Here is an 11,876-nt window from a genome sequence, read left to right on the forward strand (position 1 = left end):
TCAAACCGCCCAAAGGAGCCTGACCCGTGTTAGGGCTGCGTCACGCAGCTCTAACAGGACTGACACCTCTGGCGCGCGCCCGTGCAACGGCCTGCATCGTTTGTATGGATACGCGGCAACTGTACGAAAAGTAAGTCGGATCACGCAGGTTTACGGGTGCGTCACGTAGCTTCTACCCGCGTGACGCAACTGTCCTGTTGCCCTAGCCATATAAATACAACATTTCACAGCAAAAACGAGACTTTTTTTTTTTTGACATTTTCTCTGATTCTTGGCTCTAAAAATTGAAAAGCTTTAACCTAAGTCTACAAAAACGGTTAGGGTTTTCTTCCCCAAGAACTCAAGTGAGTAAACTTGAGGAAGATTAAACCATTAGACATTTGGTTTTGGAAATCAAAAGAAAAACAAAAAAGATAAAGAGAGCAAAAGAGAGAAAGGATAAAAGAAAAACGTTTGCTTGATAACTACGCTTCTGGAATTGTGATACAACATCTCTGAACTAACTTCAGTGCATGCAATCCTCAAATCTGAGGGCTAGGTAACGATTCTAACTTCTCTTTTTCATTTCTAATATTCTATCTCTTAAAAATCTCATTTTTCTAGTATTTGGTTAGTTTGGTATTGGTTAAACGCCATTTTGCCCATTTCTGAATATTTCTGAGTTGTGTTAAACCACTGTTAACAAAAAAGAAACGTAAAAAAGGTAGTTTGAAAGGTAGTTGCGGACCAGAGCAGTCACGTCACGCAGCTACTACCTGCGTGACGCGGCTGTTCATGTCCAAAAGTCTTTGATTCGGATTGGACCACCTGCGTGACGCAGCTATTTGTATACCCAGTATACTTTTATCCTCATATTTGTATTTAATGTGATATCTTGAATAAATAATCAATAAAGTTGAGGATTTGAAATAAGTCACAAACAGTTCCGTCACGTAGGTATGAGTTCCGTCACGCGACTGTCCTCCATAGAACACTCGCGTGGCGCGACTGTTCTAAGTACCAGTAATATGATAGAGTTTCGTCACGCGACTGTTCTTCATAGAACAGCTGCGTGACGCAACTTTTATGGGTTCCAGAATAAAGGACAAGACTTGCGCCTCGCGACTGTTCTTCCATAGAACACCCGCGTGACGCGACTGTTTCCTAGTTTCAATTTATTTTTGTTATTTTATTTTAATTTCATTTCATTAAGTAGATTTTAATCCTAACTCGGAAAATGATCAATTATGGGCAAACTGAGTCTTAATCAAACTAAATCAATTAATTATTGATGATTATGAGGTTTTTAGGATTTATTTCTTATTGTTTATCATTAATTATATTATTAAACTCGGTTTGTGGCCCGCCTTTAACCATAAGGCAAGAGCGGGTCTTTTTGTCTTTATTTGATATGTATTATGGGTGGATGATGGATATGATGATTTATTTATGAATGGATGCAATGGATGAATTTATTTGGGACGATTAAATAATTTTCCACATAGGAACTCGGTTCGATTTGTTCGGGTTGGGTTTAAATAATTGGCTTTTCTAAAATAAAATCTATTAGAAATCGTAGGTTAAAAGAGGCCAGTCGGCTTCCAACGGGCCGACGTACCTAATTCCCTTACCTAGAATCGTACTTGGTACGCCTAACCAGTTTCTTTAAATAATTCAGCCTTAAATAAAATTGGGTTTAAAATGGAGTCATTTAATAAAATTAAAATAAAAATGGTCACATTGCCGAAAAAATGGGTGGCGACTAAAAATCATTTTGTAAGACCGATTTATCGGCATCGTTTATCCAAAAGAGGTCTTTATCACCACTTTTCCAAAATAAACATTTAAAATACATATCAAAACAATAAACCTTTGATTTTCTCCGGGGGGAAAACAGTTTGGCGACTTCACTGGGGATTTTGCACCCACTAATCCCTGGTTGTTTTTAATAAATAATGTAGTGGTTGCAATTAGGAATTGACTCTAAGCTACTTTTCTAAATAAAATTGGTTAGAAAAGCCGATGGAAAATTATTGATCGTCCATATGTGTTTAATTGCTTCCTTTTTCTTTCTAGGATTTTTTTTGCATTCATTTGCATTTCTCTCTTCTTACCTCATTCTACCCATACTACCCTTCGGTACTGGTGTTAAATTTGACGATGGATTTAGCCTAGACCATGCGATTTAGGTGCATCCATCCGAGAATTAACATTACTACCAACCGCAAGCCTAGTACCTCAAAGGTGCGTCAAAAGGAGTAGGCCCAACAAAGCCCGAATCCTGTTTGCGGAACCCAGACTTTGTTAAACCCAATAAGACCAAAGCCAATGCATATAATTGAAAACCTTAGTTACTTCCCCTAAGGTGCACCCGATTCTATGTGTTGTTGATGTGTCGCATCCATTTCCGAGAGTTTATTTCGTCAATCTCAAAACCCCCTGTTGGTTGTCGAGATTAAACCAATTCCTAGGAAACAGATGTCAGAATTTTATACCAACGGAATTCGTGTGTGGGAGAAATAAGGTTGGAAGGCATGCATTTCCCAACTCCCGTTCCCCTGTTTGATATAAACTGTACATATGTTGTGACACTCATGCACCATGTAACATTTTCCTTTTCAGCCATGCATTAATAAGAGCTAATGTCCGGTATGGACATTCGACCTTGATTTTGAGACTGGATTTCAAATTCGTTTTGAATAATACTATGCAATCACTTATTGTGAATCGATACCCGAAAGAAAAGGGAGGTAAAAGGGGGTTGCGATTCCTTTGTATTTTTACATTTCTCGCATTATTTGAAAATAAGTGAGAGATTAGAAAATTTGTAACAGAATAAAACGAAAATCCTGCTTGGGGCCATATGTTCCAAGGCAAAAAGTAAGGATACAAAAATACGCAATAACAAAATAATAAAATCCCGCTCGAAAATTCTTTTATTCCGAGGCAAAAGTTAGGGATTTGAGAGAAAATAGTTGATCGTAAATCCAAAAGGAACGGTTGACGACAGATAATGCCCGAAATGTTTAAATACAAAATAAGTCGTTGACATATTATTCACACCAAATTTTTGGTCCAGTCGTCGAACTCGAGATCTTATTTCCATGCTGGCTTTAGCACATTAGAAATGCATTTTTCATCCTATGTGCTTTCATTTTCGCATGCATACATGCAGGACCCCCCCCTTTAACTCAGAATTTTTTTATCAGAATTGATCCTTCCCAGGAAACTGCTTCGAGAGTTTGGCACCGACATCCTGGTCAGCGTCTACTCAGAACATCTCCAATCCCCGAGTTCATCCCGGTCAGTTCAGTAAACTATTCAAGTTCATCGGATTCAGAGCCCGACTCAGATTCAGTAGAAATGGCAGATGATATGGGAGATGAACCCAGATTTTCGCAAGCTCAGACAAGGACCATTGCCCAGATTGTGGCCGCTACTCTTGCCCAAGATAGGGCCCAAAACCAAACTACTCCCCCTTCTAGCAGCCAGCCTGTGGTGGAAGAAAGGCAAACTCCAGATCCTGTGTCGGATAATTAGACTTCCATGGGAAATACTACCCCTGTCGAGAATGATGTGCTCAAGCAACTTGCCGAGCTGAAGGAAAGATTTGATAAAATGGCTACAATAAAGGAAAAAGACCCAGTCACTAATTTTCACATCACTGAGTATGTTTTGCACCCGACTAGCTCGGCCTCATTTAAAACATTCAAGCATTCTATATTTGAAGGAGACAATGATCCTCGTTCTCACCTATCCGAATTCCTTCGAGTCTCTCAGATGAACCGATACAACGAGGAAGATGTTTTGCGTGCATTTTCGCAAACACTACACAAAGACTATCGAAGGTGGTATGATGGCCTCGATGAGGAGGTTCAGAAGAATTGGATCAAGTTGCAGACCGCTTTTCTCAAGCATTTCAAAACTGAGGAGAGTGATGAGTTCAGTCTGCGTGATCTGGAGAGTTTAAGACAGGGGAAGGATGAGAGCTTTTTCGACTATTACAGGAGATGGAGAACTAAGTTGTATAGAGTTCAGACAAGGCCAAAGGATAAGGAGTTGATCCGAATTTTCAGTAGAAGCCTACTGCCCTTCTTCAAGGAAAGGATGCTAACTCAGCAGCTCACTGATTTTTCTTTAGTTCAAAGTGCTGGTTTGAACATTGAGGAATTATACAAGGAAGAAAAGAAGAAGAACAGAGGGTTTGACAACTACCGGACTTCTTATGGAGACAGAGGTGTCGGAAGCAGTAATCAGAACCAGTCGGGGACAGTAATGCCATAGTGGGGGCAGTTAATGAGAGAACCAGAAGAGAGTTTACTGATTTGGGGAGACCCTTGAGTACAGTATTGAGATCTTGCATCAAGAATGGAGTACTATCGATGCTGCCAATCGACCCGACTAAACCCGTGCGAGGGAGGTATATGGACCGAAACTGTGATTATCATCAGTGCAAAGGGCATTCAACTGATGAATGTTTCAAATTAAGGCACGATATTCAGGATTTGATCGATAGCGAGAAGATTACCAAGCCTTCAAACAAGAGAGGGCCAAGTACCAAGAACAACCCGCTTCCCCAATATCAGTATAGTTATCCCTCCCGTAAGACTCAGTCAGGTGGATCGGTCAATGCGATCGGGAGTGGATTGCCAGAAGAGGTAGTACTGGCCGAAGCGGAATGGGAAGAGCGGATGTGCGCAATGTTGAACATATGGGATGATTGTAGTAGTGATGAGGAAGAAAAGGTGCCAGTGAAGATTGAAATCGAGAAAAGTATCACTGTGAAAGTGGGTGATGTACCAAAGGATGAAGATGAACAGCTCCAGCTGGCCATTCAGAAGAGCTTAGCTGATCAAGAAGAACAGTGGTATTATAGCAGTGAGGAGGAAGTGAATGAGGTAGGTGTTCAGAGCTTGACCCGGAGTGGGCGGGTGTACAATCCTGAAAGCAGTATGCAGACCAAGGGGAAAGAGGTTGCTGCTGATGGAACGAAGAAGAGAATGACAGAGAAAGGCGGAAAGGAGCCGAAAGAAAAGAAGAAAGAGGAAGAGGTAGTAAAAGGACAGAAGAAGACTATTGAGATTGGAGAAAGCAGTCAGAATAAGGCTCCTAATGGGGTGACTGTCGGTTCGGTGCTGAGTCAATTACAAAGAACAAGAGCTGACATTTCAATATGGGATTTGTTGATAGCATCTAAGGAACATAGGGAAGCTTTACTTGAAGCCATGACTTTTGTCAGAGTGCCAGCACGAATTCAAAGTGTTGATATGATCAATGTGCTACAACGGAGGATAGGCGAGATCACTTTCTTTGACTCAGACCTTCCACTAGAAGGAAGAAACCACTGTAAGCCGTTGTACATTCAGATCGCCGTCAATGGACGAGATACCCAGAATGTGATGGTGGATAATGGATCGGCACTGTGTGTATGTCCGCAAAAGATGCTATCCAAATTTAAAATTGAAGAGTCAGAGCTTGAGCCGTCAAATATGGTGGTCAAAGCCTATGACAATACTATGCCGAATGCAAAGGGGACTTTTAAAGCAAAGATATCCACAGGAGCCGTGGAAAGCTAGGTAGACGTAGTTGTGCTCGACATCTTAGCCAACTATGCTCTTTTGTTGGGGAGGCCTTGGCTCCATCCTTTGGGTGCAGTTTCGTCCACCCTGCACAGAAAAGTAAAAATTCCGTGGGGTACAGACGTGGTAACAGTCAACGCACAAGAGGATCTGAATGTGGCTACAGTGGAAGGTCTAGAGCTGGCGGTACCGTTATCGGGTTTTCAGGTGGCAATGATTGATGCGTCCACCACCGAGAGCAAGAGTGCAGTAAATAGGATGAGTCCTTTCTCGAGAAAGATGATGAAGAAAATGCAATGGCAGTATGGCCGAGGTTTAGGTCGGGAACTGCAAGGAAGATTTGAGCCTCTCTCATCTGCGTCTGGGCAGCAAGACAAGCGCGGATTGGGATATTCTGAGAACAGGAAAAAGGAGAAGTATGAGATTCGGTCTCCAGTTAGAGGGTCAGATTTGAATCATATCTTCTTTATTCCACAAGCCGAGGGAGAATTTCAGAGTAGGGGAAAGACCTACCCCGGTTTGGAGATATTTATGACTGATTATGAGGAGAAGCTGATCAAGTCGCCCGAACCTTCCTTGGAACAGCTGGTGGATGGGACTGAGTTTATGGTGGGTATGACACAAGCAAGCACTGAATCTGATTGGTTGAAGAAGATATCCAAGTTTGAAGACTTTCTGGGGATTGGGGATGAAACTTCCAAGTTGGCGTAAGAGCAAAAGGCCAAGGCGCGCATCCTACAGTCGGTTCTAGCTGCCGAAGACGCCGAAGAGGCGGAGAGGAAGGCATCGAAGGTGAAGCTAGCTGAAGAGAAGATAGAAGCTACCCCGGAGGAAGAAGAAGAGGTTGCGAATGCCAATGAAGTGGTCCAGGCAATAAAAGATGCTTGTGATGAATGTATTGAACAGGCAATTAATCCTGTGTTTTGTTTTTCTGATGCTTGTTTTGAGAACAATATGGATGGTTTTCCTCTTTTATTTCAATCAATGGAAGTGAACTTTGACTATTTGTTTTCTTGTTTTCCTGACTGTCATGTTCATGGCATTGATTATACCACTCGCATATTTGACATAAATGCATTGCATCATTTTGCATTTAATTTAAGTACCACCGAAGATCCTAAAATAATTGAAATCGGATCAGACTTCAAACCTGAGCTCAGACAGGATCTTTAAGAATGCATTAGAAGAAATTCGGAGGTATTTGCCTGGAGCTATGCGGACATGCCAGGGATTGACAGATCTATAGCAGAGCACTTTATCCCTACTGATCCGAATATCAAGCCAGTGAAACAGAAAAGGAGAAGGGTCAAACCAGAATGGCAGGACAAGATCAAAGCTGAAGTCCAGAAGCAGTTGGATGCAGGATTCTTAGAAGTAGTACACTATCCGGAATGGTTGGCTAATATAGTCCCGGTGCTCAAAAAAGATGGGAGGATAAGGGTCTGTGTCGACTACAGGGACCTGAACAAAGCCTCGCCTAAGGATGACTTTCCACTTCCGCACATAGATGTTTTGATAGACAGCGCTGCCGGAATGGGATGTTATTCTATCATGGACGGATTCTCCGGATATAACCAGATACTGATGGCCTTAGTGGACAAGCATAAGACCGCCTTCACCACAGACTTCGGAACATTTTGCTATAGAGTGATGCCGTTTGGACTGAAGAACGCCGGGGCAACATATCAGAGGATGGCTACTACGTTATTTCATGATATGATCCATAAAGGATTGGAAGTGTATGTAGATGATATGGTGATCATGACAAAAACGCAGGAAGAACATGCAGAGATGCTGGAGAAGTTCTTCACACGGGTCAAACAGTACAACTTGAGACTCAATCCTAAGAAGTGCGTATTCGGAGTAACAAAGGGGAAGTTGTTAGGTTTCGTTGTAGGACCTAATGGGATTGAGGTTGACCCAGACAAAATAAAAGCCATTCAGGATATGGAACCGCCGAGAACAGAACGGCAGGTGAGAAGCTTCTTGGGTAAAATTCAGTATATCAGCAGATTTATTTCGAGGTTATCCATCACCTGTACTCCAATTTTCACGTTACTGAAGAAGAATCAGCCAGTTAAGTGGAATGAAGATTGCTAGAAAGCCTTTGACCACATAAAGAAATATCTGATGAATCCACTAGTGCTTAGTTCACCAAGACTAGGAGAACCTCTAATCTTGTATCTATCTGTAGAAGATGTAGGAGTTGGAGCAATGTTGGTACAGCCGGACGCAGCTGGAGTAGAGAAAGCCATCTACTACATCAGCAAGAAACTACTGCCCATCGAAGAGAAATACAATCTGATAGAGAAAACATGCATGGCGGTAGTATGGTCAATAAAGAAATTGAGGCCGTATTTTGATTCCTTCAAGGTCACTTTTGTCTCCAAAATTGATCCACTGAAGTATCTATAGAGAACGCCTACTCTAGAGGGATGGCTGTCTAAGTGGTTGATTCAGATGTCTAGTGTGGATGCGGAGTTCGTAACGAAGAAGACGGTCAAAGGCCGAGCCGTGGCAGAGTTCCTAGCAGAAAACCCTGTGACAGACGACGAATCATGGGAATTGGAGTTTCCTGATGAACACTTACTATGCATTGAAACAGGAGCTTGGAAGTTGTACTTTGATGGATCAGCTAACAGAAACGGAGTTGGGGCTGGTATTGTTATAGAAGCACCTAACGGTGAAGTCACAACCATGTGCAAGAGATTATTGTTCCCGGTCACTAACAACATGGCAGAATATGAAGCGTGCATCATGGGAATGGAAGCCCTTCTTGCATCTGGTGCTAAGGAAGTTGAGGTGATAGGAGATTCTTTATTGGTTATTGAGCACGCCAACGAGAGATGGAAAGTCGAAGAAGAAAGATTGAAACCCTATGTTGAGTATTTGTTGAAGAAGGCAACATTATTTGACAAGATCACTTTCACTCACATAGGAAGAACCTATAATAGAATTCCAGATGCCTTGGCAAACTTAGCGTCGGCTTGGCAGGATTTAAGCAAAGTTTCGAAGAAGCCATTTATCATTACCGCAGCCAATATCCCGTGCTATCAAGAACATTATGTGAATCAGGTAGAATCGGAGGAAGAACCCTGGTTTACGGATATCCTGAGGTGCATGAAAGACGGTACGTTTTCTGATGATGCAACGAAAGAAGACCGTGCAGTCTTAACGAGAATGGCTTTGAACTATGTCCTGGCTGATGGTGAACTCTATAGAAGAGTTTGGGATGGGATGTTGTTGAGATGTGTGAGTAAGAAAGAGGGAGAAGACATAATGAGAAAAGTTCATGAAGGAGTCTGCGGTACTCATCTAAGCGGTATGAGCCTAGCAAGAAAAATCATGAGGCAAGGTCATTTTTGGATGCAGATGGAAGGCGACTGTGTTCAGTATGTGCGTCATTGCAAAGCTTGCCAATACCATGACAATAAAAGCCACTTACCTGCTGTTGAACTCCACCCGACAACTCCTTCCTGGCCTTTTTCTGCATGGGGTATAGACATCATCGGCAAAATCTCGCCAGCAGCATCAAATGACCATCAGTATATATTGGTTGCAGTTGACTACTTCTCTAGATGGATCGAGGCTCAGTCTTACAAAGTCTTAACTGCCAAGCATGTGGCAAGATTTATCGAACAGAATATTTTCTGTCGCTATGGTGTTCCCCATCACATAGTTACAGATAATGGTTCTCATTTTCAAGCAGAAGTTGGCCAATTGCTTTATAGATACAAAGTTGAGCATCACCATTCCTCTCCTTATCGCCCTCAGGCTAATGGTGCAGTAGAAGCAGCGAACAAGGAGGTCAAAAGAATCCTGTCAAAGATGTGCGAAGGGTACAGAAGCTGGACTGAGAAACTCCCTTTCGCGCTCTGGGGGCATCGCACTACCTTCAAGTCAATAAATGGAGCTTCCCCCTTTGAATTGGTATACGGGATGGAGGCAGTGTTACCGATAGAGCTCAAAAAGAAGTCTCTCAGAGTGTTGTGAACCCCTCCCCAAAATATCAATGGCATGTGAATGCATGTGACTAAGGAAGAAATGCACGTGAATGTATGAGTCGCCACCTTGTTTAATTATTTTAGGGTAAATTAGGAAAAAACCCTAAGTGACTCCAATTTTTAATTAACCTAATTATTAGATTAATTAACCCAATGTTAAAGCACGGTCTACGAACCCGAGGTGGATCCCGAGACTATGTCATGCTGATGAACTAACCATGAATGAATGCTTTGCAAGGAAGATGAAGTAATTGGACCAATTGAAATGTTTATATGATTTCGACTTGCCGCTCGGGGTTTAATCCCAAACGTGCCTACGTACTTCCGTTCGAATGGAAGATCAAAGTCAACGTAGTTCGATAGGCCTTCTTTGAAGGGCTTTGAATGGGTATGCTTAATGCATGAGTGTGTGTATGCTTTGTGCATTTTGTTTAGGCATTTTGCCTGAAAATTGATTGATTTTTAGGCATTTGATGCCAAAATGTTGATTGGGCAATTTTATTGCCAAAAATTGATTGATTTAAAGCTTTTAGCCAAAAAGATTGATTTAGGCAATTTGATTGCCAAAATGATTAATTTTAGGCGATTGTCGCCAAAATGATTAATTTTAAGGCTTTTAGCCAAAAAGAGTGATTTAGGCAATTTGATTGCCAAATGATTGATTTTAGGCGATTGTCGCCAAAATGATTGATTTTAAGGCTTTTAGCCAAAAAGAGTGATTTAGGCAATTTGATTGCCAAAATGATTGATTTTAAGCGATTGTCGCCAAAATGATTGATTTTAAGGCTTTTAGCCAAAAAGAGTGATTTAGGCAATTTGATTGCCAAAATGATTGATTTTAGGCGATTGTCGCCAAAATGATTGATTTTAAGGCTTTTAGCCAAAATAAGTTGATTTAGGCAATTTATCGCCTGAAAATTGATCGATTGGGCGTTTGTCGCCAAAATTGATTGACTTAAGGCAATTTATTTGCCAAAAGCAATTGTTTGAAGGCTTTTAGCCAAAAATTGTGATTTAAGCAATTTGTCGCTAAGAAAAGGATTAATCTCACTTATAGGCAATTTGTTTGCCAAAAGTGATCAATTAAATTGTAATGTAGGCCATTTATTGCCAAGAAAAACATGTTTTATTAAAGCTTTTTAGTCACAACTATTGATTAATTGGACTTAAGCCGAAACTGTTTGAAATAAAGGCAATCATACCATAGTTATTGATTAACTAGGCTTTAAGCCAATATTGTCGGATTTAGGCTTTAATACCACGATTACTAATTAACCGGGCATTTAGCCTAAATTTATTTAATTGAGGCAATTTATTTGCCTAATTATGATGTGGATGCATTTATGCAGTGGTAGAGTTATTTAGGAGTAGAAAAGAAGCATGCATGAAGTGCAAAAATTAAATAGGCAGAGTTTAACTTATGTACCTGATTTAATCGACGGCCACTTCTTAACTCCAGGTTAAGCTCCTCGTTAAGGGAATTTTAATTAATTTAATTTTAGTGACCACTTAACAAAGCAAGAAAGCGATAAAACTAAATTAAAATGCAAGAAAGCAGTAAAGAATCGCAAGGAGCGTAGGGGAGAAGGAGCGTCCGCAACACAGACTGAGTGTGTAAAAATGGAGGCCCCGGGGCCGATTTTATAGGAAAAAAGAAAACCGAGGGCGGTTCTGCCCGCCCTGGAAGGCGGGCGTGCCCACCCTTGAGGGCGGGTGTGCTGCCTTTTGAGGGTAGGCAGGCCTGCCCCAGTGGGGCGGGCGTGCCCGCCCTTAAGGGCGGGTTAGACCGCCCTTTGAGGGTGGTCATGCCCGCCCTCCAAGGCGGGCACGCCCGCCCCAATTGGGCGGGTGTGCCCGCCTGGGTAGGGCGGGCTTGCCCGCCTGGGACGGTCAGGTGCGCCCGCCCTGTTTGGGCGGGCTGGACCGCCCTTGAGGGTACAGGGCGGGCACATCGACCCGTGCCTTTTCTTCGCTCTAGAGGCTTTTTCGGGAGTTCTGGACCTCCAAAAAATATTCCGGGACTAGTTCTGCGATCCTTGCAATTTTTCGGACGTTTCAAGTACCATATTAGCATAGTTCTGGTGAACTTCCCGAATGGCCTTCGGTCAGGCCGGACTGTTCGCAGTCCGGGAAAACTGGCTCTTTGAGCCTCAAAAATTGGGTATTCACAGGCGACTGCAGCCGCTGTCGCCGGCGGCTGCCGCCGCCGGCGATAGTGGCTAGCGGCTACCGCCGCCTTTAAGGGCGGCCACCACCGCCGCGGCCGGGAAAACTGGCTTTTTGTGCCTCAAAATTTGAGTATTCACAGTTGCCC

The sequence above is a fragment of the Jatropha curcas genome, chromosome 11 (genome assembly GCF_041381405.1).
Source record: "Jatropha curcas cultivar XTBG-Jc1 chromosome 11, XTBG_Jcur_1.0, whole genome shotgun sequence".
NCBI classification, from domain to species: Eukaryota; Viridiplantae; Streptophyta; class Magnoliopsida; order Malpighiales; family Euphorbiaceae; genus Jatropha; species Jatropha curcas.